This window comes from Abramis brama (assembly GCF_963993115.1).
Source record: "Abramis brama genome assembly, chromosome: 13".
NCBI classification, from domain to species: Eukaryota; Metazoa; Chordata; class Actinopteri; order Cypriniformes; family Leuciscidae; genus Abramis; species Abramis brama.
The window spans coordinates 39,017,538-39,044,701 of record NC_139975.1 but is presented as its reverse complement, the minus strand read 5'-3'; the positions used below and the strand labels follow the sequence as shown (position 1 = coordinate 39,044,701).

General features: G+C 42.7%; 2 long non-coding RNA genes across 2 annotated transcripts; both read left to right on the top strand.

The window, feature by feature from the left end:
* Window positions 1-7,254: 7,254 nt before the first annotated feature.
* On the top strand, window positions 7,255-8,043 carry LOC311095532. Its single transcript, XR_014608851.1, has 2 exons — window positions 7,255-7,434; window positions 7,532-8,043. It is a non-coding gene; the product is annotated as an uncharacterized lncRNA (long non-coding RNA).
* A 6,966-nt stretch (window positions 8,044-15,009) lies between these two features.
* On the top strand, window positions 15,010-15,814 carry LOC311095533. Its single transcript, XR_014608852.1, has 2 exons — window positions 15,010-15,205; window positions 15,303-15,814. It is a non-coding gene; the product is annotated as an uncharacterized lncRNA (long non-coding RNA).
* Window positions 15,815-27,164: the final 11,350 nt, after the last annotated feature.

Here is a 27,164-nt window from a genome sequence, read left to right as displayed (position 1 = left end):
TGTTGGGTGCAATTAATCTCAGTGTGTGGTTAATTCATTAATATACTTATTTAACCGATAATTTAATCGGTTGACAGCAAATATTTCTGCATATTTGATATGGTCAAAATATTATGTCATCACAACGAGTCCATCTTAGCAGACCAGCTCAGACTAAACTGGTCCTGTCGGGTTGAGATGTTGAACACTGAGATTCTGCCTGCAGACCAGCACACACACGAGAGGGTCTGAAATCAATCTCACACTCAACAAGATACGAGGAATATGCCAAACATAAAGAGACTGAGGAAACAATATGAAAACACTGGGCAGAAAAAGCACGAGCACAGTGAATATGAACACAACCCAAATATGACGATCTGGTTTTCTGGATGTGTGAGAGTGACAATCAGTCAAATACAGAGCAAAACTAGATATTATCCATGTGATCACTGATATAATGATCACTAAAATAACAAAGAAATTATAATTTGGAGACAATAAAATCTCACCGATAATGATACAGAGAAACACCAGTATGTAGAAAGCGATGAAAAAGGGTGAAGAGAAAACCGAAGCAGTGTACAGTGGATATTTCACTGAGAGAATTCCCTCTAGCGCCACCAGCTGGTTCAGGAGGAGACCCCAGAGTCTTGATGAGAACCATAAAGATACAGAAACCGGATATGTCCAATCTTCATCCCAGTCAAGCTCATTTAAGACCAGTTTTAACAGTATATAGGGACTCGAGAAAATCTCAACACAGTCAGTGAGGAGGAGGAGGATGATGAAGGCTGAAATACGGTGTCCATTCTTTCTGTGATGAATTAGATCGCTGGCAGACCAAACAAGAGCTGGTAGACCTACACACACACTGATGATGATGAAGATGGAGTATCTGACCCTTATCTGTAGAGGGACCAGATCCCAGAGAAATAGATACTTTTTCAGATCCCTGAGATATGCATTACATATATATATGGCAGACCAAACAAGAGCTGGTAGACCTGCACACACACAGATGATGCTGAAGATGGACCTTCTGACATTTATCTGTCGCCAGACAAGTAGCCGGACCAGATTCCGGTCATATAGATAATTTTCCATATTCCAGTCTGTCTTTGATCTGTTTGCGATATCCAGCTGAAAATATGTAATTAAATAAATGAAAAAGTGAAAAATTAGTATCTGCTGAATAAATGCTGAGCAACTTTCAGAAGACACAAAGCTCATTCCAGCTAAACATACAACTGAAAATATTCAGACTGAAAATATTAATGCATTCTACCCTTATGAAACAAAAATATATGAGAATAAACTGCATATATATTATGCGATATATTACATCCCTATATTTCCCTATGTATTATTCAATATAATGTAATATATGAACATAATATATTGCTCAAATATACTGTTAAACCATTTCATATATTGATCATTCATATATAGGGAATTATATATTTTCATAAGGGTAGTCTGTATCACATCATGTCAGTTCATCTTTAATAACTAAAAGTGAAGTAAAATAAACAACCATGTCTTACCTAGATATATTCAGGAGATTTCTGCAGCTCTGAGCTCATGGCATGAGAACGTTTGCAGTCTTGCTTGATTTCTTCTCTCGTTCTGACTGTGTTTTTGCTCTTTCTTCTCTTTTCTACTGCTGGTATCTGGTTTATCTGCTGGTTTCTGGTTTATCTGCTGGTTTGATCTCAGCTCTCACATCTGAGCTCTGACTGTGGTTTCAGTAAGAAACACGGATAATATCTACTTAAACCATCTTTACTTAAATGTTTAAAACATTTTAGTAAAGATAGGGGGGGGGGGGGTATATAAGTATATATTTGCAAATATACTTTGTTAACAGTTGTAAGACTACCTATTGTCTCTCTTACCTATATTTGTCCTGACGTAGATGCTCTCCCTGACGTAGATGCTCTCTGACGTAGAGGCACTCCCTGACGTACATGCACTCACCCTGGACTCCTTTCTACATTAAATGTGACCCGTCACGGAAACCAGGGACACAAGTCGGCAGCACAACTTTCGAGCAAAATGAGAAAGAAGCGTTTTTTTTTTAAATTGGTGATTTTCGTTTTTTTGCAGAATCTGTTAGTTGAGATCACGAAGAAGCCTCTGCATGTTTGAGATAGCAGTATTGGTATATTTAAAAGCGTACATTTTGAGTTAGAAATCGGCTTGTTTTTCGGAGATTCTAGCACGCAGTAGGGGCGTGTCATTGTCGGTGTGTATTTCCATACTGAATAAGCCGGCGTGACTACTTATTATGCAGCGCTCTGGCCGGCTCTATCTGATTTCAAAATTCAATGAAGATGGACGCCAATAACATTACGATGTCCAGCAATCGATTTAAATAGTAGGCTACATTTAATTTGTCGTTTAATGAGATGTAGCCTAATACAGTCAGTGCCAATACATAGATCCGCCGACTGAATCAATGTGTATCTTAATGGTCCAGTGGTAGAGCTTTCGCCAGTCGTGACAGAGGGTGAGAGTTTGAATCCGCCCTTGTATAGGTTTTTTTTCTCGTATAGTTTTTTTCTCTCATCAAAACGATTATGTTCATCAGTGGTTGTATATCAAGCAGGGACACGCAAACGTTTGCATTATGTTTTGTGATTTCAACAGAACGAATAGAGAGTATCCGCAACGCAACGGATTGAAGCGTGCGTAGAGCGAAGACAATGCGGTGTGTGCGCGAGCCACACGAGAAAACACTGTATCCGCGCCACTTTGATCACTTGATTTAAAAAAACACATTTCAGCTAGTATCTTATTTAAAAAACGAACGAAATGAATGCTCTGCCAGTTAACTGGAGATGTTTTATTTATTTGTAGAATTGGTACATTCGTGTCGCGAGATGTTTTAAAAAGTGGTGGGAACATGCCCCATCCGTCCCACCCGCAAATTACGCCTATGCCTATTTCTTATAGTTTATTGCTTATTAATGTCACGTTTAAATCAAGAAACATAAACGAGGACTCAAATGCAGAGAAACAAAGGTAAGATTTTAATTAACAAACCAAACAAAAGTACAAAGAATAAACAAAACTCCCACGTGGGGGAAAACACTAGAACAAATACTAAACAGGTTTAAACACTAGGAACAAAACACAAGAACATAAGACAACGTAACAGCACAAGACTACAGACACAAGGAGACTAAATAGGGGAGCAAACAAAGGAGGGTAACGAACACAACAGGTGGGACAAATTAACCAATAACTAGATAACAAGATGGGAGGGGCTAGACAATGGACACGAGCACATGGCTCAAAACAACAAAACACCCAAGTGCAAAACAAGACAGGACAAGCTTGTGACATAACCCCCTCCTAAAGGAGCGGCTACCAGACGCTCCACTAGGACAGGAGGGATGGACCAAGGCGGGACGGGAGGGACGGACCAAGGCGGGACGGGAGGGACGGACCAAGGCGGGACGGGAGGGACAGACCAGGGCGGGACGGGAGGGACAGACCAGGGCGGGACGGGAGGGACAGACCAGGGCGGGACGGGAGGGACAGACCAGGGCGGGACGGGAGGGACAGACCAGGGCGGGACGGGAGGGACAGACCAGGGCGGGACGGGAGGGACAGACCAGGGCGGGACGGGAGGGACAGACCAGGGCGGGACGGGAGGGACGGGAGGGACAGACCAGGGCGGGACGGGAGGGACAGACCAGGGCGGGACGGGAGGGACAGACCAGGGCGGGACGGGAGGGACAGACCAGGGCGGGACGGGAGGGACAGACCAGGGCGGGACGGGAGGGACAGACCAGGGCAGAGACAGTCCAACGGGCCGCCAGGGTGGAGACGACAGTCCAACAGGCGGCCAGGGCGGGGACGACAGTCCAACGGACGACCAGGGCGGAGACGACAGTTCATCGGGTGGCCTGGACAGAGGAGACGAGCTCAGGCTCTGGAACTGGCACCAACGGCTCCGGCTCTGGAACTGGCACCAACGGCTCCGGCTCTGGAACTGGCACCAACGGCTCAGGCACTGGAACTGGAACAGACACGGGCTCCGGCTCAGGAACAGACACGGCCTCCGGCTCAGGAACAGACACGGCCTCCGGCTCAGGAACAGACACGGCCTCCGGCTCAGGAACAGACACGGCCTCAGGAACAGACGCGGCCTCCGGCTCAGGAACAGACACGGCCTCAGGAACAGACGCGGCCTCCGGCTCAGGAACAGACACGGCCTCAGGAACAGACGCGGCCTCCGGCACAGACGCGGCCTCCGGCTCAGGAACAGACGCGGCCTCCGGCTCAGGAACAGACGCGGCCTCCGGCTCAGGCTCAGACGCGGCCTCCGGCTCAGGAACAGACGCGGGCTCCGGCTCAGGAACAGACGCGGGCTCCGGCTCTGGAACAGACGCGGGCTCCGGCTCTGGAACAGACGCGGGCTCCGGCTCTGGAACAGACGCGGGCTCCGGCTCTGGAACAGACGCGGGCTCCGGCTCTGGAACAGACGCGGGCTCCGGCTCTGGAACAGACGCGGGCTCCGGCTCTGGAACAGACGCGGGCTCCGGTTCTGGAACAGACGCTGGCTCCGGCTCTGGAACAGACGCTGGCTCCGGCTCTGGAACAGACGCTGGCTCCGGCTCTGGAACAGACGCTGGCTCCGGCTCTGGAACAGACGCTGGCTCCGGCTCGGAAACAGATACCACCGGCTCGGGAACAGACACCGCCGGCTCGGAAACATACACCGCCGGCTCAGGAACAGACACCACCGGCTCAGGGACTGGAACAGACACCACCGGCTCAGAAACAGACACCACCAGCTCAAGTGTGTGCGTAGCCCACACACACCACATGGCTGTGGCCATAATGGCCAGTGTCGCGGTCACTGAAGGCTCAGGAACAGACGTCTCCGGCTCAGGAACAGACACCACCGGCCCAGAAACATACACCACCGGCTCAGGAACAGACACCACCGGCTCAGGGACTGGAACAGACACCACCGGCTCAGAAACAGACACCACCGGCTCAGGCACAGGCACCGGCTGTACGGCCATCTTGTCCAGGGACACCGGCTCAGCAGGCATGACGTGAACAGTTTCTGGCTGGGCAGACACGACGAGAACAGTCTCCGGCTGGGCAGACGTGACGTGAACAGTCTCTGACTGGGCAGACGTGACGTGAACCGTCTTTGACTGGGCAGACGTGACGTGAACCGTCTCTGACTGGGCAGACGTGACGTGAATAGTCTCTGGCTGGGCCGACGTGACGTGAACAGTCTCTGGCTGGACAGACGCGACATGAACAGTCTCTGGCTGAGCAGGCGTGACGTGAACAGTCTCTGGCTGGGCAGACGTGACGTGAACAATCTCTGGCTGGGCAGGCGTGATATGAACCTTCCCGGGAACCTCCAGGATCTTAAACAGCGTCGAAAAATAATCCAACAACGTTTCAGCAGGCGTTCTGTCAGGGGACACAGACTCAGTGGCAGCCATCTTACCCGGTGACACAGACTCGGCAGACGTGACGTGAACAGTCTCTGACTGGGCAAATGCGATGTGAATAGTCTCTGGCTGGACGTGAACAGTTGCAGAGGAAGCCTTTCTTCTCCTCCTGCGTTTTGGAGTCCCCGAACTCTGGACCACCGGCACTGAGATCACTGGGACCATCGGCGCTGGAACCACCGGCGTTGGAACCATCGGCACTGGAACCACGGGAACAGGCGATGAAAGACGCTCGGGGCTGAACCTCGCCGGTCCATGGTCAGAGAATGACCAAACTGGAGAATGCTGTCGGTGCTCACCTCTAGTATCTCCTCCCCTACGTCCTCCACGAGTTCCCCTAAATTTGACCAGCCGGGTTCCTCTAAAAGTCTCTCTGTCCCATGTGGTAGGAGAAAGCCCGCGAGAATCCATACTGCTGAGTCCTCAAATGGCTGTTACGTTCTGTCACGTTTAAATCAAGAAACATAAACGAGGACTCAAATGCAGAGAAACAAAGGTAAGATTTTAATTAACAAACCAAACAAAAGTACAAAGAATAAACAAAACTCCCACGTGGGGGAAAACACTAGAACAAATACTAAACAGGTTTAAACACTAGGAACAAAACACAAGAACATAAGACAACGTAACAGCACAAGACTACAGACACAAGGAGACTAAATAGGGGAGCAAACAAAGGAGGGTAACGAACACAACAGGTGGGACAAATTAACCAATAACTAGATAACAAGATGGGAGGGGCTAGACAATGGACACGAGCACATGGCTCAAAACAACAAAACACCCAAGTGCAAAACAAGACAGGACAAGCTTGTGACAATTAATCATTAGCAAAAGTTTGTTTCATGTTACACGAGTAGGCTACACCGAAGAAAATTCCTAGTCTGTGAAACCTTTCATTGACAATGGCAATAAAATCTATTCTGATTCATACTTGGATTCATAGCCTACTCATACTATATATATATATATATATATATATATATATATATATATATATATATATCTCACATAGCACATCCTGTTTTTGATTTGAACATTGTCTAGAGTTTATCTTATTTTTTATTCAGAGTACATAAGAGTTGGCTATACAGTTTTATCGGTAGATGCTAAGAGACATTTATTTACATATTACCTGTTTGCAAACATATATATTTTTTCTATGATGGCACATTTTCCTGACCTTTTTGCTCCCTCCTGTGCTTTACAGCTTTACGGGGGGAGCTTTACAGGGGGTATGGCTTATCTAAATGAGATGTAAATGAGCCCTATTGTCACTCCCAGCAGGAGAGAGAGGTGAGAACTTAACAATCTTTAGAGGCTGTGTTCTCCACTTTGTGCTTTTTTGAGTGCCTACCTTCAAATGGCCATAACTTCTCCAAATATTATCAGATCTCCGTGTGTTACACATCGTTGGAAAGCTTGGAGACTACACTTTCAGAATATGTGAATAACTCAAAATGCCCCAGAACCGACTCGTGTCCCTACTTTCCGTGACTGGTCACAAATACATACATTAAATACACTTTTGTACAAACATTGTGTAACCAGGTCTTAAAACGAAGTCTTGGCATAATAATCCCTTTCTTAAAGTTAGTCAAATCTTGAGATAAATGTTTTAAGTTAATTAATCAAAGTACATTTTCTATGTATTAAAAGAAAAAACAGTTAAGTGATGACAATGAATAAATAAGTGTTTGTTAAAAAGGTGGGTTTAAAAAAAAAACGCCATCTACAATAAGTGATCAAATGCATAAAAAGATAGAAAAAGAGCGATTTCCCCCTTGAAAAGCTGTTCATACTACAATTCCCATGCTCCTTTTTGTGAGGAGCTGACCAATCACTGAGCTCCAAAGCTTCAGGCAATCGAGCTCCGCTTTCACTTCCTGTTAGCCACTTCCTGACTGAAAGACTGCATGGCTGTTTCGTTGCCTAGCTGAATCCCGAATCAATTACCATCCATAGGGTAAGAAACATAAATATCCCCTCCAACGGGATTCCATTTATTAATGAGGATGTTAAACATACGATGACGGCTATGTTGTCATGTTTACACTTTATAGAGAGCGCGATCGGCAGACGGCTGCCGCTGATCAGACAGCCAATTTAGAGAGACCCACTCATTGACTCAACGGTTTTTTTGCCAGATTCATTCCAGTGATGCACATGGATCGGAAGTCACGCCCGACCTGGAGCTGAAGCCTTCCGGTTGGATTGGGATTGGATGTTCACACCCTGAAACCCCGAAAGATTCCCAGCGTACGTTGGGTGGCGAGCCACGGACCCACGAGCATAAGTCTATGCGCAGTCTCACTTTCCCTCCTTCACGGATTGTGTGGTAGGATCCACGAGCACTGGCATACTGATACTGTCACGACACTGATTCAACCAAAAAAAGGGCCCCAACGAGCAATAAGACTATTTTTGGAACTGGGTTTTATTTCTTTTGTTTTAAGGGAAACTTATGCCGGCTTTATTATTTTCTTATTTCTTTATATACATTCTCTGAACTAAATTGTTACACTGTTTGTTATTGTTCCTGTTGTTAAACAAAGAGTGATCACAACAACGCAAATTACTGTTTTCTGTCTTTATTGATGTCAAACCACTGGCTCTTAAAAACTTAGCATCTTCTGTTACTGGTCCAAATACTGTTAAAGATAACTAATTGCCTGTTACTCTGTTATTATATCGTAAAAAGGGTTACAGCTCTGGCGAGCCAGCCAGGAGCCAGTTGGTTTGAATATCAATATTGAACACGTGTCCAATATGGACTTTGTACAGAGGTGTGGTGTTAAAATCCCAAACGCAGTTATTGTTAGTGGGCTAACACAAGTAGGAGACCAAGATGAACAGGTTATTGACTTCCTTAAAGAATATGGGTCTATCAAAAGAACCATTTTAGTTGATGATGAATCTGAATTTTACCAAAACCTGATCGTTGAGTACACGCACGGCACAGCTCTAGAAACACTAAGTGGAATATTGCCATACAAATATGCCTTGCAAGATGACCCCTCTGTTGTTTACAACATCAGAGCTTTGAGCAGTGCGTACCAAACTGAAATCAGTGGTAATATTACCAAAACTTACCTGTCAGAACTTAAGGCCTTAGCCAAACTTAGCGGTGCTGAGTACGGACATGTGCTTAAAGGAGTGATGTCCCAGATTAGTAAAGATATTGAAGCAATGAGCTCTGTATCAGAGGAAGTTCCTCTTACCCATGCTGAAACCCCCACTGAGACCCAGCTGACCATTACCTCCACTGAACAGCACCCCCCTGTCTTATCCTCAGGCACCGCTCACAGAAATGATGGCCTTCCTCCCCCTGGCACCATCCCAACCAACAGTGTGGGTACAGCCCCTTCACTTTCAGCAAATGACATGAATCCACCAGAAGTTCAAAAGGTTGTGGTTGAACACATTGTAAGGAGCGAAGCAATCAGCCCTCACTTTCAGCCCCAATTAAGGCTCCGCTCCTTCTCTGGAAAGACTCCCAGGCCCAATAACGAGACTGATTATGACACCTGGCGCTCCCATATTGAACTGCTGCTAAATGATCCTAACATACTTCCCCTTCAGATCACCAGAAAGATTGTAGAGAGCTTGCTTCCACCCGCAGCTGATGTGGTCAAAGGATTACGGCCCAATTCACCCCCTTTAGCTTTCCTGCAGCTACTTGATTCGGCTTTTGGCGCGGTTGAGGATGGGGAAGAACTTTTTGCACGTTTCTTAAACACGTTCCAGAATCCAGGGGAGAGTGCTTCCGCTTACCTTCATCGGCTGCAGGTAGCATTAAACCTTGTAGTAAAAAGGGGTGGGGTTGCACCAGGAGAAGTTGACAGACACCTTCTAAAGCAGTTCTGTAGAGGGTGTTGGGACAGTGCTCTGCTCTCTACTCTGCAGCTTGAACAGGCAAGAAGTCACCCGCCTTCATTTGCAGAGCTCCTGCTGATGTTGCGCACAGAGGAAGACAGGCAGCAAGCTAAAGCCAGCCGCATGAGGAAACATATAGGTGCCACAAAACGAGTCCAAGTTCAATCTCAGAGTGCATGTGCATGCGCAGACCCAAAGGAGAAACCGCAGGTTTGTCCCAGTGCCATTGAAGACCTTGTGAAGCAGGTTGCCACCCTGCAGAGCCAGCTGACCTCTTTCATGGCAGAGAAAAAGAAAGATAGAAAAGGAACCGCACAGAAACCCCAGAGCCGAACACCAGACAAAACAAATGCAAACATGCAAACCCAGATAAGAACAAAGCAGATGAACAAACCCCGGCCCTGGTACTGCTTTAAGTGTGGGGAGGATGGGCATATCTCCTCTACGTGTACCGAAGCTCCCAATCCTGCTTTGGTGGCTGAAAAACGGAAACAGTTGGAGAAGAGATTAAGTGAGTGGGAAATGAAGGCTAGCCCCAGCTCACAGTTAAACGACTAACGGCTCCTGTGGTGGGACAGACAGGGGCTGAGACAAATCAATGTCCCTCAGCTTTAAACCTCATAGTCAACTCACAAGCATGCACCAGCATTGAACAATCAGACAGTAGCCCCCCATTCAAGTTTCCTAAAGGACTCATCGGTACGAAAAGTACAGCTTTTGTGAACATAAAAGATCAAGAAGTTACCTGCTTGCTCGACACGGGCTCACAGGTAACAACTATCCCACAGTCATTTTATGAACGACATCTCTCAGAACAGGAGATTAAGCCACTCCATGACCTCTTAGAGGTAGAAGGAGCAGCGGGACAGTCTGTCCCCTACTTGGGGTACATTGAACTAGCTGTAACTTTCCCGAAAGAGTTTGTTGGAGCACCAATTGAAGTAAACACACTTGCATTAGTGGTCCCAAATCTTAACACCATTACAGAGCCCCTTGTGCTTATAGGCACCAACACCCTTGATGTCCTTTACAACATCTGTTCCGAATCTGGGGTGAAACATCAGCCTATCCCACACGGCTATCGAGCAGTCCTTAAAGTACTTGAAGTTAGACACAACCAGACAACCCATCCTGAGCCCCAAGGTGTTGTGAAATTACTGGGGAAGAGCGCTCAAATTGTTCCAGCTGGCAAAACTGTCGTACTTGAGGGAGTTTCCCCTGTTAGTGGATTCCAGAATGAGAAATCTGTTCTGATCGAACACCCAAACTTACCCTCCTTGCCGGGTGGCTTGCTTGTTAAGGCCAGCCTGGTTGATCTTCCCCTCCGGCGACCCTATAAGTTACCAGTCATAATTTGTAATGAGTCTGATCATGATGTTGTCATTCCCCCAAAGAGCACAATAGCCCAAATGCATACCTACCAGACCATCTTGTTAAAGCAGCACAATGCAGAGTCAGCTGAGCCATCCAAAAAGACGGCGGAAGCAGAGCCCTCCCAAAAGTCCACTCTGAGCTTTAATTTCGGTGAGTCCCCTATCCCGCCTGTGTGGAAAGAACGCATCACAGGGAAACTAAATAACATGCATGACGTGTTTGCAAAACATGATGCAGATTTCGGCCGAACAGACAAAGTGACACATCATATAAAACTCTCAGACGACACTCCTTTCAAACAGCGCGCACGACCAATCCACCCTCAGGATATTGAGGCCGTTCGAAACCACATCCAGGAGCTCCTCGATGCAGGAGTCATCAGAGATTCAAAGTCTCCATTTTCATCACCAATCGTGGTTGTGAGGAAGAAAAATGGCCAAGTCCGCCTGTGCATAGACTATAGACGGTTGAACCTCCAGACCATAAAGGATGCGTATTCTCTCCCAAAGCTAGAGGACACATTCTGTGCACTTAATGGCTCTCAGTGGTTTTCTGTCCTCGATTTAAAATCTGGTTTCTACCAGATAGAGGTTGAAGAGGCAGATAAGCCAAAAACAGCTTTCGTGTGCCCACTCGGCTTCTGGGAGTTTAATCGGATGCCTCAAGGAGTGACTAACGCACCTAGTACGTTCCAAAGGCTAATGGAGAAATGCATGGGAGACATGCACTTGAAAGAAGTACTAGTTTTTCTTGACGACCTAATCATATTCTCCAAGACCCTTGAAGAACACGAGGAGAGGTTAATGAAGGTGCTATCCCGTCTCAAAGAATTTGGCCTCAAACTTTCCCCAGAAAAGTGTGCCTTCTTTCAGACATCAGTCCGATACCTTGGTCATGTGGTGTCTAGAAATGGAGTACAAACTGACCCAGAAAAGACTGCTGCTCTCAAGACTTGGCCCGTCCCTGAGAACCTGCGAGAATTAAGATCTTTCCTCGGGTTCGCTGGGTACTATAGGAGGTTTGTTAAAGGTTACTCCAATATTGTGAAGCCCCTCCATGAGCTAACCTCTGGCTACCCACCTTCCCAAAAGAGAGCTAAAGTGACAAAAAGATCAGAGTACAGGGACCCAAAAGAGCCCTTTGGGGAGCGATGGACCCCTGCTTGCCAACAAGCGTTTGAGACTGTAATCGAAAAACTTACCACCGCCCCTGTGCTAGGTTTTGCAGATCCTCAGAAACCTTATGTACTGCACACTGACGCCAGCACCACTGGACTTGGTGCAGTTTTGTACCAAGAACAGGAGGGCCAGTTGAGAGCGATTGGATATGCGAGCAGAGGGTTATCACGGAGTGAAAGTCGCTACCCGGCGCATAAATTGGAATTCTTAGCGTTGAAGTGGTCAGTCACCGAAAAGTTTGCAGATTATCTATATGGTAATCAGTTCACTGTTGTAACTGACAGTAATCCGCTAACTTACATATTGACCTCAGCTAAACTGGATGCGACGAGCTACAGATGGCTGGCAGCATTGTCCACATTCTCGTTCAAGCTTCTCTACCGACCTGGGAAACAGAACGGTGATGCTGATGGTCTGTCACGCAGGCCACACGGAGCCTTGGAGGATGACCCAAAGTCACAGAAAGAGAGGGAACGCATTTTCCAGTTCACCAAAGACCATCTCTCTGACCCAGATAATGCCAATGCTGTTAATGAGGAAGTCATACAAGCAATCTGTGAAAGACAACTTATTTACAGCACCCAGGTTGATGACAGTAACACTGGAAACGTTGTTTTAGTCGAATGCCTTGCCGTCTCTGCAGATGCGGTGCCCCAATGCTATCAACAAGCAGACCAGTCTGGTGAACTTCCTGCCGTCCCTCACCTGTCTGAAGCAGAACTGGTGGATAGACAAAGGGCCGACCAGTGTATAAAACACGTCATTTCCCAAATTGAGACAGGTGACACACCACCCCCTACCTTGCGAAATGAACTTCCTGATCTCCCTTTCTTTTTAAGAGAGTTAAGCCGCCTTGAACTTGTGAATAATGTCTTATACAGACGACGCCAAGAAGGTCCCAAAACAACGTACCAGCTTGTCCTCCCAGCTGAGCTTCGTGGCGCAGTTTTGACTAGCCTCCATGACCATATGGGTCATATGGGAGTTGACCGCACATTGGACCTTATTCGGACCAGGTTCTATTGGCCAAGGATGGCTGTGGATGTGGAGAGAAAGGTGAGGACTTGTGGCAGGTGTGTGCGGAGGAAAGCACTTCCAGAGAGAGCTGCACCCCTAATAAATATCAAGACCACAAGACCCCTTGAACTTCTATGCATGGATTTACTTTCCCTTGAACCTGACAGAAATGGAACTAAAGACATCCTTGTGATCACGGATCACTTTACGAAATTTGCAGTGGCCATTCCCACTCCCAACCAAAAGGCCCGTACAGTGGCAAAGTGTTTGTGGGAGAACTTTATGGTGCACTATGGAATGCCAGAAAAACTACACAGTGACCAGGGACCGGATTTTGAATCCCGCATGATAAAGGAACTCTGTCAAGTGGCCGGCATTCAAAAGGTGAGGACAACACCCTACCATCCCAGGGGCAACCCTGTGGAGAGGTTTAATCGCACCTTACTTAATATGCTTGGCACCCTTCAGAACCAAGAAAAGTCCCATTGGCGTGATTTTGTCAGACCCCTTGTCCACGCCTACAACTGTACTAAAAACGATGTGACGGGGTTCACACCTTATGAGCTGATGTTCGGGCGCCAGCCCCGCCTACCAGTCGATCTGGCATTTGGACTACCGCTGCATGGCAAGCAACACACGTCACACTCCGAATATGTGCAGAACCTTAAATCACGGCTTGAGGAGAGCTACAAGTTAGCCATGAGTAATGCTGCAAAGACTGCACACAAGAACAAAACACGGTTCGACAGACGAGTGATCGCCTCAGACTTGGAGCCGGGAGACCGAGTGCTAGTCCGGAACGTCCGCATCCGGGGGAAGCATAAGATCTCAGACAAGTGGGAGTCTACCGTCCACGTAGTAGTGAACAGGGCAGGTACCCTACCTGTCTATACTGTCAAGCCCGAAGTCAGTGATGGTCCATTAAGAACCCTGCACAGGGACTTACTCCTCCCATGTGGATTCCTACCTATGGAGGGAAGCAGCAAGTCTGCCAAACAACCTGCTAAGCGCAGAATAGCAACTCGTGCAAATCCTGTTCTGGATGCTGACCCTTCAGAGGAGGAAGAGGATGAATCCATCCCAGTCCATTGGTTCAGTGAGGTCTCAAATGTGTTCATCCCCACAGTCCATGAAGGTCTAGCACAGCCCAAAGAATCCTTGTCTAATGAACGACATAGGCAGTATACTGTATCTCCAGGTCCCTGTTCTGTCGAGAGCCCAGTAAATGCCCAGACCGTAGATTGCTCCCCTGAACTGTCTAGTCCATTGGATATGTCTACCGATGCCCCAGTCAGTCCTCTGAGGTCCAGTAGACCTACCAACCATTGCAGTAATACAGAACACTTACTTACTGAAAGCATCGCCCCAATCGACCAAGTACCTGAAACAGACCCCATTAAAAGTAACCTGCCTGATACCCACTTACCTGAAGTGCATCCTGTGGAGAAAGAGACCATACTTGATGCTGTCAATGACATCTGTAATGAACAGCAGTCGGTGTCTTCTGACATGTCAGAGCGTGAGGAGGAAGTAGACAGAACAAAGACTGAGAAGTCTGTGGAAGGAGAGAAACCGGAAATGGATGGAACTGAATCCAGAGAGGAAGCAGAGAGAATGGCAGTCACAGATGCTCCTGTCAGGAGATCTGGAAGGGAACGTCAACCGTCAAGGCGACTGGATTATCCTGAACTCGGAAACCCATTGGTCACAGTTGTTAAATCGTTTCTCCATGGGTTGACCACTGTGTTGTCCGATGTTTTGAATGAAGATCAAGTAGTCTCTGCACCTTTCCTCCCATACCCCCCTCAGATAAAGCACATTTGAGCTCTTCCATGTACAGGGACGTACATGAGTTCAGGAGGGGAGAGTGTAACCAGGTCTTAAAACGAAGTCTTGGCATAATAATCCCTTTCTTAAAGTTAGTCAAATCTTGAGATAAATGTTTTAAGTTAATTAATCAAAGTACATTTTCTATGTATTAAAAGAAAAAACAGTTAAGTGATGACAATGAATAAATAAGTGTTTGTTAAAAAGGTGGGTTTAAAAAAAAAACGCCATCTACAATAAGTGATCAAATGCATAAAAAGATAGAAAAAGAGCGATTTCCCCCTTGAAAAGCTGTTCATACTACAATTCCCATGCTCCTTTTTGTGAGGAGCTGACCAATCACTGAGCTCCAAAGCTTCAGGCAATCGAGCTCCGCTTTCACTTCCTGTTAGCCACTTCCTGACTGAAAGACTGCATGGCTGTTTCGTTGCCTAGCTGAATCCCGAATCAATTACCATCCATAGGGTAAGAAACATAAATATCCCCTCCAACGGGATTCCATTAATTAATGAGGATGTTAAACATACGATGACGGCTATGTTGTCATGTTTACACTTTATAGAGAGCGCGATCGGCAGACGGCTGCCGCTGATCAGACAGCCAATTTAGAGAGACCCACTCATTGACTCAACGGTTTTTTTGCCAGATTCATTCCAGTGATGCACATGGATCGGAAGTCACGCCCGACCTGGAGCTGAAGCCTTCCGGTTGGATTGGGATTGGATGTTCACACCCTGAAACCCCGAAAGATTCCCAGCGTACGTTGGGTGGCGAGCCACGGACCCACGAGCATAAGTCTATGCGCAGTCTCACTTTCCCTCCTTCACGGATTGTGTGGTAGGATCCACGAGCACTGGCATACTGATACTGTCACGACACTGATTCAACCAAAAAAAGGGCCCCAACGAGCAATAAGACTATTTTTGGAACTGGGTTTTATTTCTTTTGTTTTAAGGGAAACTTATGCCGGCTTTATTATTTTCTTATTTCTTTATATACATTCTCTGAACTAAATTGTTACACTGTTTGTTATTGTTCCTGTTGTTAAACAAAGAGTGATCACAACAACGCAAATTACTGTTTTCTGTCTTTATTGATGTCAAACCACTGGCTCTTAAAAACTTAGCATCTTCTGTTACTGGTCCAAATACTGTTAAAGATAACTAATTGCCTGTTACTCTGTTATTATATCGTAAAAAGGGTTACAATTGTGTAAACATATACTGTATAATTATAATCTAATATAAAATCGAATCATTTGTAGAAAAATAGGCTATACTCTTTAGCAATTAAAACATGATTACATGTATTATAATAGATTATAAACAACTTTGTTTTGTTTTTGTTAACTTAGTAAATTTGGGCAACCTAAGACTGACATTTCTCACCTCTTTTTCCATGTGTATTTCTCATCCCTTTTTGCTGCCTGCAGAAGTCCCGGTTGTCCCTCAATGAATGCTTTAAACTCCAAGCATGATAATTTAAAGTTTAATCTAACTTGAAGTTGACCAACCCCACTGACATCCTGTTCCTTTTGTCTGATCAGACATCCTCCATGTGGCTAAATACAGGCTCAGCATAGGCGTTGCTGACAGGGACAGAAAAAACAAATTATACCACTTTGAGCAATTCAGTTGCTGCTTTCTCCTTCTTGAAAAAAAAACTAATTTCTTGTCTGGTGCCAGCTCTTCTGGGATGCTTTCAAATACATCGTTCAGTACAGTGTAGTCCTGATACAGTTTGTCTTCGTCAATGCTCAAAGCTAATTTGTCAACCAGTCGCTCGAGAGCTTACCATTCCATTGGACCACTCAGTCGCAGACAGCTAGCGTTAGACATAACTGGATCATCAAAATCAAAGTTAGCCTCCAGGTATTGAACAACCTTTTCAAAGAAGCTGTCGACCAGTGTTGCAAACTCCGTTTGGTCTCTTGCACTTAGTTTTCGGAATGCTTGCTTTGTTTTACTACCATAAAATCTGTCTGCACAATGCGAGATTAGTTGGCTGCGCGATCGGCTAATTACTCCGTGAACATCCAGTAGAGTAGCACTCTCATTTTCCAACTTCCGAATTGCGCTGTCAAATTCCTGCATTACATTGTGCATGAGCAACAGGAAACATCCAGACACTGTCACATCATCCTCATCATTGCTGTTGGCAGCATCAGCACCACTTCTGCATACAACCTTCCAGATAATGTCAGGACAATCCTTCTTTCCCAGTGACAAAAAATAAGAAGTGAGGGCAGGCCAACACTCCAGGATCCGCTGAATTGCAGGCAATAGAGATAACCAACGGGTTGGAACTTGCCTCAGTATCTCTTTGTACTGTACTGAAGTAAACTCGCAAACTCGTAAACTCTTTCAGAGATTCTACTTTTTTGGCTGAGCATGAGAATTCACTGTAGATTTTTAGGACAATGGATTCAACATCATAACCTGCAGCGCTGAGAATTCTGTTCGTGTTTTTCAGGGTGTTGTGGATCAAGTGGCATTTGCAGTTGCCCTTTACGATGTGTGGACTGACTTCTTTCAGTTTTTGATAAACAGAATTATGCTTGCCAAAATTTACAGATGCATTGTCAGCACCATATGCACTGATCTGGCTGGCACACAAGCCATTTGTTTCTGTGATATCCAAAATTTGTTCATAGATAGCTCTGCTGGTTTCATGGGGGTCTTCGTAAAATTCCAATAGCCCATATTTAACACCCTCGTCTTTGTGGAAATATTGGACTGTGTATGGATATAGTTTGGCGCTCCCCGAGTTTGATGCATCAGAGCAGACAGAAAAATATGGGGTATGTTTCAGTTCTGTAGCTAAACGCTCCTGGCTGTAAGGTGCTAGGACGTTTTGAACTAAAGCTTCGCTTTTTGTTCTTCCACATGACATTTTTGTGGCAATACTTGAGTCATGAAAGAGTTTCACACTTACTTTATTACCACAATCTGTAGATAAGTAGCTGTGGCCATGAAGCACTCCATGGTATATAGGGCTGAAACGTTTCATCGAGTTACTCGATTTACTCGATTACAAAAATTTCTCAAGGCAAAAACTCTGCCTCGAAGCCTCGTTAAATTCCTATGACGCGCACTATATGCGCAGGGATCTGATTCACACGGACCGTTGTTCAATGTTCAGGAAGCACACCATAGCGCGTGATACATTTCAAATTTAGTTGGCGCGATTGAGGAGAGTAAAGATGTCCATAAACGGCAGAGAATGTTCGAAGTTTGGGATCGCTTCCTTTCAGCGTCGCTGAAACAAGGTAACGATTCTATCCCCGCGTTTTTTTTGACCCAGCGCCAATATTTCCGCCCGTGCCGAAGCCTATACATTGATGTTCGCTGATTTTAATCCCATACTGTATTTGTAGTGATGTCGTGATGCAGGTTGACTAGATATGATGTTTAGCTTTGATGTTTTTAAGTAGTAAACGTATTCACGTTCAATTGCAAGAGAGTATAGCCTAAAAAAAGAACCCCTTCACACACACACACACGCACCGCCGTCTCTCTCACACGCCAGTCAGACCAATTGCGGCAATGCATCACATATGCTTAAACTTTTATGTAGCCACGCAACAATAATTTCAGCATGCATTCACTGTATACACCGGAACGTGATGGAGGACTTTGCTCGGTACTTCACTTATAAGATTGATAATATCAGGGAGAAAATTATAACTATGCAACCGTCTACTACCGTATCACATCAGGCAGTGCATTGTAGTCTCCCTGAGGGAAAATTTGATTCATTCGTTGCTATAGAAGAGGAAGAATTTACTAAACTCGTTAAATCATCTAAATCTACAACATGTATGTTAGACCCTATACCGACTAAGCTACTGAAAGAAATACTTCCAGAGGTCATAGATCCTCTTCTTAATATCATTAATTCGTCTTTGTCTCTAGGATACGTACCAAAAACCTTTAAGCTGGCTATGATTAAACCGCTTGTTAAAAAAACACAACTTGATCCTACAGAATTAGTCAATTACAGGCCGATCTCGAATCTACCTTTTCTGTCAAAGATACTAGAAAAGGCAGTATCCTCACAACTGTGTTCCTTTTTAGAAAGAAATGATATCTGAGAGGATTTCCAGTCAGGATTTAGACCGTACCATAGTACAGAGACTGCTCTCGTTAGAGTCACAAATGATTTGCTCTTATAATCCGATCGTGGTTGTATCTCTCTATTAGTGTTACTCGATCTTAGTGCTGCGTTTGACACCATTGACCACAACATTCTTTTAAATAGACTCGAAAATTATGTTGGCATTAGTGGAATTGCATTAGCATGGTTTAAATCATACTTATCTGACCGTTATCAGTTTGTAGCAGTAAATGAAGAGGTGTCTCATCGATCACAAGTTCAGTATGGCGTACCACAAGGCTCAGTACTAGGACCGTTGCTGTTCACTCTGTACATGCTACCATTAGGAGATATCATTAGGAAGCATGGCATTAGCTTTCACTGTTATGCCGACGATACTCAGCTCTATATTTCTTCACGCCCAGACGAAACTTACCAATTCACAAAATTAACGGAATGTATAGCTGATATAAAAAATTGGATGACTCGTAATTTCCTACTTCTAAATTCTGAAAAAACAGAGATTCTAATTATTGGACAAAAAACTTCCTCACGTAATAATCTAGAATACTGTCTAACACTTTATGGCTGCTCTGTCAAGTCTTCGTCGTCGGTTAGGAACCTGGGTGTGCTCTTTGATACCAATCTTTCATTTGAAAGTCACGTGTCTAGTATCTGTAAAACTGCATTTTTCCATGTTAAAAATATATCTAAATTACGCCATATGCTTTCATTGACAAATGCGGAACAGTTAGTTCATGCGTTCATGACCTCAAGGCTAGATTATTGTAATGCTCTACTGGGTATTAAGCCCTGCACGCTTAATAAACAAACTACAGCTAGTTCAAAACGCAGTAGCTCGAGTTCTTACCAGAACCAGGAAGTATGACCATATTAGCCCGGTTCTGTCAACACTGCACTGGCTCCCTATTAAACATCGCATCAATTTGAAAATATTGCTGATCACTTACAAAGCACTAAATGGTTTAGCTCCGCAGTACTTGAGCGAGCTCTTAACGCATTACAGTCCTTCACGTCTATTGCGATCTCAAAATTCCGGCCAGTTGATAATACCTAGAATATCAAAATCGACTGCTGGCGGTAGATCCTTTTCCTATTTAGCACCTAAACTTTGGAACAGTCTTCCTACCATTTTCCGGGAAGCAGACACACTCTGTCAGTTCAAAGCAAGATTAAAGACACATATCTTTGACCTAGCATTCACATAATACATTATAAACTTCAATAATTCAATGTTAGGCTGCATAGATTAGGTCAGCTGGAACCGGGAACACTTCCCATAAATCCTGATGTACTCGTTACATCATAAGAAGAATGGCATCTACGCTAATTTTAGTGTCTTTGTTTATCCCGAGGTTTTCCCGCAGCCTGCCGGATCCAGGCCGTATCCAGATCTGATGAAGGACCTGCGCCTGGACCCGATGACAACGCAGTGCTGAAGTACCAAATAGTCTCTCACTATGGAGGATCCCTTTACTACTCAACAGATAAAGCGTCGTCGGGAAACTCAATTCGCGTATCTACCCCGAATTGATAAAATAAAATAAAATAAAATTCTATGGAGCTTAAAATATGACAATATGATTTGAATTTGAATTGTGTAAATTTGAATTATTTACAAGTGAAATCTAACAAAATTGAATTTTAGGTGGTAGTTTAAAGAGTTCTGAATTTGATTTTTTTAAACGAATATTGAACATTTGAAATTTAACAAATTGAAATGTTTTTATGGCTGAATTTTATAGACATGTATTTTCAAACAGCTAGTTTTTTTGTTCTGAATTCGTATACTGCAAATATTCAGTTTAAAAAAATACAGATTCAAGTTTTCAAGATGAAGAAATTCGGAACTTCAAATTCAGTTTTCTAAAAGTTCAAAAATTCAAGTTCAAAAATTCAAGTTAAAAAATTCAGATCTTACAGAAAGTAGGTCACAGGGAAGAGTAAAGGATCTCAGATAAGTCGAACAGAGCATTTTGGCTGCACTGCAGTAGTTTTCTGCCGCAAACGCGGTGGTGGTTCAAGAGAATCCGTGTATCTTTCGTTCAGTCATTTTTTTATTTAATATTAAGAGTAGAAAAATGAGAAAACAGCTTGAGTATTAGATTTCTAATATAATAATAGTCCGCTGCAGCAGTTGCACGGAGCTCAAGAAATGCGTGTATTGCAACTATAGGCTACATTTAATTTTCTCATCAAACAACTAGACTAACGAATGGCTCGGTACAACAGAAGAGCCTAGGGCTTTTTCTCTGTGTAGACCAGCAGTTGGTCTGAATTTGCTATGACCTATAGCCTATTTTCTGGACTGTATGTTTTATCATGAAACACGCTGTGATTTATTCCAAAGTGACTCAGGCATTTAACGTTAAATAATCTAAATGTTGACTTTCAAAAGTAGGCACGCCAAGAAGGCTATTCTCTGTATTTTGGTTCATTTTTGATGTGCGCCAGAAAGATCTAAAGAGACCGAGACGCGCTAAAGCAGCGCATCATGTTGTTTTATTTATTTTTCAATGACATGATATTTTGTAGTCATTTTGAATACACAAATAAAAATATACATTTTACTGTTTTGAATGATGTCATATTATCTGTATGACTATAAATAACAGAGTATTAAGTTATTTCCCAGCAGTGGAACAAATCCAAGAGATGGCGCTCGCGCATCGCACTCTCACACAACATAGGCTATCAGTTCTGGCGTTGCTTCATATCGCAGACTGCTCATTATCAAAATGAAACACAGTCAACCAAACATATAAAAAGTTATTCTGCCTAATTTAATTGGTCTGCGTACAATATAAAGGGCAAGCTGTGCCGCACACAGTCCTACTTGTTATTCCAAACATTTCCCTTGCTGTGAAGATGCTGATTTAGCCTATACGTGTATTTTGGGACTCGACTGAAGTATGAAGGAAGCCTTCTTTATAATAATAGTTAGCACATGTTACATTGCAAATATGAAAACTTTTGACTGAATGAGAGATGCGCGACTGTTTCGATTTAAATACATTTGTTTAGGCTTGGCGTTTAAAATAGGCTAAATGTTGTTTGTAATAAAGGGCACAGTATAGGCTATTTTTATAGTCTGTGTAGCCTATATTATTTTATTATACATGGCTACTTATTTTTCATTCTTGTTGTTTTCTGCATTAATTTGTCATACAGTAAGGGAAAGTAAAATAGGCAACACATAGCCTACATGTTAATAGTGTTTCATGTAAATGTTGTATTTTATTTACAGGTCTTTTACACTATTGCTGAATAGGCTAATATTAAAATGTTTGTTTTTTTTTTATGACGCGTTTCTCTCTCAACATGATCCGGTGTGACTTGCACTCATGTGCATGCGACTTATTTTCTGGCAAATACGGTCAGTTAAAAAATGTTGCTGTATTATTACAAAATGCATAGAGTGGAGACCATTCGGGCAAAAAAAACATATTGTGTTTATTACCCCCACCCACATTTGGGCTTAATCACTGTTATTATTAGGAAATGTATTTAGGTGTAGACAAAATCAGTTATGTTTATTTATAAATATGAACGTACCTCGCATCTCCCGGACACTAGCCGTTAGTCTACTTCTTTGGCCTATTTTTTTTTAGCTGGCCAGTTCTCAAAATCTGTGTGGAAAAGCTGCGGAGACGGAGAGAACGCACAATGGCTTTGCTTTGGAAGTTTTTTTTTTTTTTTTGGAAGTTTAGTTGCCAGAGAAAATAACACACCGTTTTGTTTAACATCAATTGATACTCAATATTAATTAAATAAATAAATATAATGTCAGAGAATGCACAAAGCGCATCCTTTTCAGATGTAAATTAGAATACATTTTAATAAAACACACAAGGCCTACATCATAAAACTCAGAAAATTATGTATTTTAATATATTATATTATAATACAAATAAAAAGGCGTCATACTTCAGTCGAGTCCCAAAATACACGTAGCCTATAGGCTAAATCAGCGTATTTACAGCAAGGGAAATGTTTGGAATAACAAGTAGGACTGTGCGGCACAGCTTGCCCTTTATATTGTACAGCCGACCAATTAAATTAGGCAGAATAACTTTTTATATGTTTGGTTGACTGTGTTTCATTTTGATAATGAGCAGTCTGCGATATGAAGTAACGCCAGAAATAAATAAAACAACATGATGCGCTGCTTTAGCGCGTCTCGGTCTCTTTAGATCTTTCTGGCGCACATCAAAAATGAACCAAAATACAGAGAATAGCCTTCTTGGCGCGCCTACTTTTGAAAGTCAACATTTAGATTATTTAACGTTAAATGCATTATATATGCCCGAGTCACTTTGGAATAAATCACAGCGTGTTTCATGATAAAACGTGACTTAGCCTATACAGTCCAGAAAATAGGCTATAGGTTATAGCAAATTCAGACCAACTGCTGGTCTACACAGAGAAGCTCTTCTGTTGTACCGAGCCATTCGTTAGTCTAGTTGTTTGATGAGAAAATTAAATGTAGCCTATAGTTGCAATACACGCGTTTTGTGAGCTCCGTGCAACTGCTGCAGCGGACTATTATTATATTAGAAATCTAATACTCAAGCTGTTTTCTAATTTTTCTACTCTTAATATTAAATAAAAAAACGACTGAACGAAAGATACATGGATTATCTTGAACCACCACCGCGTTTGCGGCAGAAAACTACTGCAGTGCAGCCAAAATGCTCTGTTTGACTTATCTGAGATCCTTTACTCTTCCCTGTGGATGACCTGTGACCTACTTTCTGTAAGATCAGAATTTTTGAACTTGAATTTTTGAACTTGAATTTTAGAAAACTGAATTTGAAGTTCCGAATTTCTTCATCTTGAAAACTTGAATCTGTATTTTTTAAAACTGAATATTTGCAGTATACGAATTCAGAACAAAAAAACTAGCTGTTTGAAAATACATGTCTATAAAATTCAGCCATAAAAACATTTCAATTTGTTAAATTTCAAATGTTCAATATTCGTTTAAAAAAATCAAATTCAGAACTATTTAAACTACCACCTAAAATTCAATTTTGTTAGATTTCACTTGTAAATAATTCAAATTTTCACAATTCAAATTCAAATCATATTGGCATATTTTAAGCTCCATAAAATTCTGTATAAAAAATTATAAGGAAACACCAGTACTTTGTTTAGGCTTGGTTTGTAGGGAATTACAAACCTGCGCACATTTATTCAAACGCACATAACTATAGAACCAATTCTTAATGCGCATGTGAACGCCATGAGCATTTCTCACAGGTTCGCATTTAAAGTCTGTGTAGAGAGAATGGTGTCGTCTTAGCGGCCCCTAAATTATTAACAAATGATTGTTGTGACGGAAGCGAATCAATCAAAACTAACTTTAGTTTAACTTACTATTTAAGTTTGTATTCATAGTTTTACATGTTATACATGTTTTACAGTATTAAGTTGACTTAACTGTATTGTTATCTAATTGTTGGCACTGGCACTTATAAACACTAAATGGGTAAAAATTACAATAAATAGGCAGGACACAAAACACAGGTAGTGGAGAACGGGTCTCCTTGGGTGGGCCTTACCCAATCAGAAAAGTTTTCTCTTTTCGCCCAGTCTGAGTTGTAGGTTGTAAATTGTTTTTCATTTGACACTGGTGGCTCATCCGATTTTGTTGTGTTATCCTCCTCGTCCGTCTCTCCCCCCATTTCACAAAACTGAGTTAACCCTCTGGGGTCTGAGCTGTTTTCTGGGCCCTGGAGGTGTTCTGACATGCTCTGACATTTGTGCTTATTTCTGTTACTTGTGAAATTTTCATGGCTAAAGTCTGATTACACTGTATTCAGCACAAACTGCTACAATAATATATCAGCAGCATGTATGTAAAAGTTTGTAGTTTTGAGATAATGACATTTATGCGTGGTTTGTGAAAATACAAAAAAAAATTGTCACTGAAATAAGGCCATGAAACCCATACTGATTATTTCTTCACAAGACTTTTGAAAATTATATCATGTAGCCTAGAATATTTGCTCTAAAACTATGTGAAAATCACCCTGACTGCTCATTCAGATAAGACAATATATTGATTTAAAATTTGTACGACGTGTTTTGTGTGAGAAAGCTTTATCCGGGTAGGCGTGATCATATCATTAATATGTAAGCTTTTCACACCTGAGAAAGACAAAGACCCTCCCCTAACGGCCCTATTAGGAGCTATCGGGCCCTGTCATTCTGAGCAACCTTGCACAAAGAATGAGGAGATTTAAAAAAGAATGGCTTTTTGATTGTTTGGATTTATTTACAACACAACATAATCCAAAGATACGCAACAAATGACAAAAAAACACTTATTGAACACACTGATCCAAAGACAGAGACCTTTGTGCCATTCCTAAAAACATTGTACATACCTTTCATTTCCAAGGTGTTTGATTTTCACTTTACCATGTTCATGTACAGAGACTCATGTGAATGTTGAAGTCCTCAGGACTCAGTGGCATCTGGGCCCTGAAGGAAAAAAAAAAGTGAACATACTGATATCAAGAGAAAGGCCTGCACGATTTTGGGAATAAATTGTAGATTTTTCTGGTTAAAATTGCTTTTTTTAAATTCACAGAATACACACACACACACAAATGTTTCCAACAATATATAATATAATGAACACCAGGTTTGTTGTGCCTTGTAGGCATATAGGCTATGCGCAGTGCTGCATAAAATAATAACAATAACATATAGCAGCCTATAAATCTTCCAAAAGATTTCAGTAACAACTAAGCTAGAGAAAAAATATTGATTATCATATGTTACTTCAAATGTTTCCATTCGTTATGATGATATGAAATGAGATAATAGTAAAAACATGAAGCCGTTTGGTGTGTTTTGCTTTTCAAATGCGATCGCGCTCCAATATGAAACATTATCAAATCAAATCAAATCAAGTATATTTGTATAGCGCTTTTCACAATACAGATTGTATCAAAGCAGCTTCACAGTATTAAATTAAAATAAAATAATACAACAAGGTTTGTTTCTAGTGGAATTTATTGATTGATAGAATAAAATTAAATATCCCCAAAATATCCCCAACTGAGCAAGCCAAAGGCAACAGTGGCAAGAAACCGAAAAAACTCCATCAAGTGACCTAATGGTGTCCTAAAACTCCATCAGGTGACCTAATGGAGAAAAAAAAAAAAACCTTGGGAGAACCCAGGCTCAGTCGGGGGCCAGTTCTCCTCTGGCATTTATGAACTAGAGGCCGGATTGTAGTTTGAACTGTAAGATTAACAATATTATATGAATGCCTGGCCGAAAAGATGCGTCTTTAATCTAGTTTTAAACTGGGAGAGCGAGTCCGAGCAACGAACAGTATCAGGAAGACTATTCCAGAGTTTCGGAGCCAAATGTGAAAATGCTCTCCCTCCTTTGGTTGATCTGGATATCCTAGGTATGACCAAAAGCCTCAAATTTATTGATCTTAAAGCGCGCAATGGATTATAGGGTGATAGAAGATCCGTTAAATAGACTGGAGCTAAGCCGTTTAGGGCTTTATAAGTCAGTAGCAATAACTTATAATTAATACGGAACTTTATAGGTAGCCAATGTAGTGATGATAAAATCGGTGTTATATGATCATATTTTCTTGATCTAGTAAGAACTCTAGCAGCTGCATTTTGAACTAACTGTAGCTTGTTTATTGAGGATGCAGGACAACCGGCTAATAAAGCATTACTGTAATCTAGTCTCGAGGTCATGAATGCATGAACTAACTTTTCTGCATCAGAAACTGATAGCATATTACGTAGCTTAGCAATGTTTCTAAGGTGGAAAAAGGCTGTTTTTGTAACATACAAAATATGATTTTCAAAAGACATTATGGTTACCATATTGTAACAACTACGAGAACAAACCAAACACAATTGAAGCTTTTAGGTGATTTTGTTCATACATAATCCCACAAAGAGTCTTCACATCCCAGACTCAAATCACAAACCAGAGCCATAACTCACCCAGGCTCCAGAGAGTCTGTGACCAACGACTTTTATTGGTCAACTTTGATAGTTTTGCAAGATGGACCGGTTGAGATGTGGTACTGCTGACCCCTGCAGCTAACAGACCCCATCTTGGTCCCATGAGAGATGAACAAAACCTCTTTTCAGCAGGAACTTTCCATGACCTCCGATTGGAATGTCTAAACTTTACACACCAAAAAGACTGTACCTATCAAAATCCATAAAACTCATTCAAGAACAATTTTCAATGGACTTATAAACCTCATACATCATTCTATGTGTTTCTACAATACATGTGTCCATTTAATATGCTT